This window comes from Poecilia latipinna, unplaced genomic scaffold (genome assembly GCF_001443285.1).
Source record: "Poecilia latipinna isolate Pla-1442-1.1 unplaced genomic scaffold, P_latipinna-1.0 Scaffold5470, whole genome shotgun sequence".
Lineage (NCBI taxonomy): Eukaryota > Metazoa > Chordata > Actinopteri > Cyprinodontiformes > Poeciliidae > Poecilia > Poecilia latipinna.
The window spans coordinates 1-5,188 of record NW_015118086.1 but is presented as its reverse complement, the minus strand read 5'-3'; the positions used below and the strand labels follow the sequence as shown (position 1 = coordinate 5,188).

Here is a 5,188-nt window from a genome sequence, read left to right as displayed (position 1 = left end):
CAATCTGAAATGTGTTGCCTCTCTGTCTCCCTTTTAACTCCTCTGCTAATAAAAACTACATTTGACTAAATTTAATTTCTTTGTATTTTAAATCTCAGCTGATCATTTTTTAAAATGTTTTTAACTGAAATCTTTCAGCAGCCAAACATCATGAGCAAGATGAACCAGAACATCTCAGATCATTTTATTCGTTATTATTTTCATATTAATCAGATATTAAACATCATGTCAGGACTCAATGGGTGCGTTCACACTGCAGCCTGAAGTGACCCAATTCTGATTTTTTTGACGTAATGCGACCTGTATCTGATCTTTTCATGGCAGTGTGAACAGCACAGGTCAGATTCTTTTTCAAATCTGACCCATATCCGATACGTATCCGATTCAAATGCGACCTAACGTCCAGGTCGTATTCATCCGAACTGAACGTCACTGATTCTCTACAAATCTCACTATTCTGCTTCCTGATACGCGCAAGCGGGAAGAAAAACAGCAACCATGACGGATTATATGAGGATTAAGTTGTTAATATGCTGCTCCGGTTGGACAACAACTTCAAATATGTAAGCTAAGCTCCACCGTTAGCCTCCATGTTTACTAAACACTGAGCACTTCTTCTTTTTATGGCGGTTGGCAGAACACTGAGAACGCTGAAGCTATTGCGCCCTCTACTGCGCATGCGGGACACTTTCAGGTCGTTTGCCCGTTTACAAGGCAAAAAAATCAGAATTGCCAAAAAATCGGAATTGAGTCACTTCAGGCTGCAGTGTGAACGCACCCAATGTCTTGGTCTAATATTGTGATTTATATCATTTACAATCAAACACATCATGATATTAGTAACAGCTTCATTCAGTCCATAAACTAAATAATTATTAATCAGAAAGCAACATTAATCTGGATCGGCTGACAGATGATAAGACTTCAAACATCATCACAATAAAAACTGATGGATTATTAGGAAAACTTTAATATTTCGGATCATTATTGTGTTTTAAACGTATTAAACTGTGAAGAAACGATCAGATCGCCGAGGAAACATGAGAGTCAGAGACGTTTTGACGAACCGTAGCAGGAAAATATTAAATATAATCAAATCAACATTTTATGAGTAATTTTTTTCTCCTTTAATGCATATTTATTTAAATCAAAACAGCATTTTAACTTCTTTTGTTGTTCATCTTGTTTCTACACTGTGTTCTGTAAAGGTTTGTTGTTCTGACTCAGTTTTTGTTTTGTGTTTCTGTTTGATATTTTCCTCCTGAATTAATATAAAGCTTTACATAATGCTTAAAACAATGTGTGAATAATTATTCTCAGAATGAGGGAATTAGCTCCATTTATTCATGTTTTCATGTTTCTGACATATTTACCAGAATTAATAAGGTTTTACTTCATTTAATAAGTTATTAGTGTCATTAGAATAAATTTAGTTTAACTGAATCATCAACACCAGTTTCACCTGAAATGTTTGGAAAGATTTTATAATTATTCAGCAATCAGAACATGAAGATCCAAGGAATAAACTGATCAATCTGACTGGTATTTCTCCTTCTGCTCTCTAATTTTATGTTTTCTGTCATTTGTGCTTTTAACTTGAACTTCTCTGTTTATTCTCTTATTGCTGCTTCTGGCCTGGAGCTTTTAATAGTTACTGACAAGTTCAACATGCAGCAAACGGTGAAACAAGCTGCAAACACATCAATAATGCAAAACACAAAAAATGCTGCAGCTGCAGACAAAAACGTTTCAGTCACAGAAAATAGAAGCAAAAGCCGGAAATCAACAAAATAAGTGAAAAAGGAAAATGCTAAAAAATGTTGCATTATAGATAAAATGCCCAAACTACAGAAAGTTAAATTAAAAATGGAAAATGCCAGAAATAGAAAAAAACAACAGCAAGTACAAAACACTGCAAACTGGATCAACAAAACATAATTTCTACAAGGAGTCAAAGACCAAATGATACCAGAGCAAAACCTCAGGAAGGACAAGATGTTAGGATTTAACTGGAAACTTTTAACTGAACTACAGTTTTAACTGGAGAAACCAGGTATAAACTTAAATCAGAAACAGTCCAAGCCTGAAAGCTCTTGGCTTTGAAGGCTTAAAATGACAAAAAAATTAAACCCAGAAGTTTAAATATGTTCCATAAATCTGCCTGTAAATCATCTATTAGTTGATCTACATATTGATCAGATCAGATTCATTAATTCTGCTATAAAATAACAAACATTTTGAATCAAAACTAAATTATTTCGGACTAAATTCAGCCCTGCAGCCTGAAGGAGGAAAGACCGCAGGAAGCTGAAGGTCAGACTCAGTTTGGACATTATTGATCATCTATTCAGTAAATTATTGATCATCTATTCAGTAAATTATTGATCATCTATTCAGTAAATTATTGATCATTATTGGTTCGATCAGCTCCAGATATTATCTAAAACCAGCAGTAAAGAGGAAACTGACCTGCAGCGTTTCATGGTGACCCTGATCTTCTCCTCCACGTTGCCAGGTTTCACTCTGTCCTCCAGTCGGTCTGCACTCTGTGACCCAGCAGCTCTGACTCCGCCCACTCTGGTAAACACAGGTGAGCAGCTCAGGTTCAGGTAGAGACACGTAGAAGTCAAACATCCAGGAATGTTTCAGTTCACAGCAGAGAAAAGAAACAAAATGAAACATCATCAGTGATTTGATCAGTTATTGGTTACAGATTGACTCTGATCACCTGGGAATGATTCACTGAGGAATGTGAAGATGATAAACTGGAGCTGGGAGGAGAAAACTGGAGAATATCTGAAGATTCACAAAGTCAAAGGTTAGAATAAAATAGAAATACTATTTAATTACAGTTTTTAACTGAAGTATCTGAGTTCATAATATTTATTCTCCACATCTGTTTACTGTCAACAATAAAAACAAGTTTGATTATTAAAGTTTCTTCTGCTTCAGTGATTTTAACTAAATTAAGTTCAGATTCAGTGAAAAACATCAGAAAAACATTTAGTTTAAATTTTAAATGAATCAGTAACTTGACTGATTCCTCAGGTGACCTTTGACCTCTGCTGTGTAAACTTTAACTCTCCTGTTTCTGATCGACTCCAACACTCAGACTAAACGTCTCATTTCATCGTTAAATCTTCATTTGTTCAGTAAATTAAATAAAGTAACTTCATATATTGAACTGATTTTGTTTAATATTCATAAAGCTGCAGCAGAATGAGATGAACCATGTGAGACAGGAAGTCTTTTATTGTGAAATCTCTGCTGAAGTTCATCATCATAAACTGATCATTGTTCTGATTATTAATAATCTATAATCAAACAGCAGCAGGTCAGGGTTTAGTGTCTGGGAAAATATAAAGTAAAATCTCACTTTTTCGTATTTATGTTATAATCTTATTTATTATAAACCATCAGTTTTTCTCTGTCAGTATTTTCTGACATCATATTTTAACTGTTCATGTTTACAGGATTCACTCACCTGTATCAGTGAATTGATTTGTTATATTTCATTCATCTGAACTTATTTTGAATATAAAGTTTCTGTTTACTGTACAGAACCCCTCCCCTCTTTACCTGAGCAGGTGTGACCTCTGACCTCTCCTGCTGCTGATGTAAAGAGGGAAACATTCAGATCTGAACATGTCTGAGTTTGTCTGAGACATTCAGCCTGATGCAGGAATGAAGGAGATCGCCATGGAAACCAGAATGAGTCTGGACCGGTTCTGGACCAGTTTAGGTCCAGTTCTGGTCCGGTTCTGATCTGGTTCTGCTGCAGACACCATGGGTTACAGTGTAAAGATGAGGAGGAAAAGAAGATTTGGTTAAAAGTTTCTGCTGTTTCTGTAAAATAATATTTTAATCTGATTTAATAACTGAGTCTGCATTATGACTTTATTCTAATAATTTTATAACTTTAAGCTGTAATTTTGTCTTTCATTTTGACCCTAATGCTCCACCGTACTTTTACGCTTCACTAGGAGGCGCCGATTCCATTAGTTCAGGTTCTTCAGTGTTGGATGAAAACATGTGGATCTTCTTTCCATTCCCTAAAATGTATAAGACTTTATTTAAAGACTAAAAAATAAAGTTAAGATTTTATTTCTGGCAGTTTAAGTTGATGAGAGTTTAAGGCCTTTTGTTGTTGTAAAGCATCAAATCAGACGTCAGTGAAGGTTGGATGAATCTGATTGGCTCTGACCTGCAGCTGAGACGAGAAAACACAAAGGGGACACATTTAGATGTAACACCTGCTGAAACAGGAGAGCAGGCATGGCTGTTGGTTTAATAAACCAATAGCTCTGCACACACACACACACACACACACACACACACACACACACAGTGGTTATTACCTGGAAGTTTCCACTGAAGCCTGTTTCAAGCTGCGGTTTGTTGCTTTTTGTTTGATGATCTGCAGATCATTGATGAGAAACAGGAAACCATCAGATCGTTTCTGTCTGAAGCCGCAGAGACCAGAAAGATCAACGATTAAAAATAATGAAAAACTTCAATAATTCACTGGAGACCAAACTGTGATGGAAACATTTTATTAAACATCTGGAGGGAAACGATGATGAAGCTGATGATGGTCTGAAGCAATAAAAAACTGAAGGTGAAGCAGCAGCTGGAGGTCAGAGGTCAGATGATGTCCTGAACCTCTGGAAGAATAAAACCAAACAGCAGCAGGTCAGTTATTAACACAGATAAACATCAGAATCAGTTTAAATCATAAAGTTATTAGATTAGAGCTCAGAGTTTTTACTGAAATGAATTCAAAACGTTTTTCAGATGAAACAGAAATAAAATCAGAATAAATCAGACGTGGTTCATCAACTCGTCTCCATCTACCTGTCTGATGCTTTCTGGATCCACGACGACTCTAGAAACATACGAGGTTCTGGACAGCAGCCGGGCTTCTGGACCAGAGGTTCTGTTCTCCTCACAGGCCGACCAGAACCGGACGGTTTCCTCTCTGACCTCTGACCTCAGGAACTGAGCCAAGGTTTCCGTCCCGTCTGACAGAAGAGAGACAGAAACATTAAAACTGATTATCAGATTAATATCAAAGACTGTGAACAAAGTTCTGTTAGAGTCTGTTTGGGCCACAGAACCAGCCGGTTCTGGTCCAGGATCAGGTTCTAACCCTGCTGGTACTTTGGAAAATAAAAGTTATAACTTAGTT

General features: G+C 36.4%; 1 long non-coding RNA gene across 1 annotated transcript; it reads right to left on the bottom strand.

Moving 5' to 3' along the window:
• Nucleotides 1–3,931: 3,931 nt before the first annotated feature.
• On the bottom strand, nt 3,932–5,102 carry LOC106943558 (uncharacterized). The gene is made up of 3 exons (XR_001423940.1): nt 4,855–5,102; nt 4,359–4,664; nt 3,932–4,210 (listed from the first exon to the last, which is right to left on the bottom strand). It is a non-coding gene; the product is annotated as an uncharacterized LOC106943558 (long non-coding RNA).
• Nucleotides 5,103–5,188: the final 86 nt, after the last annotated feature.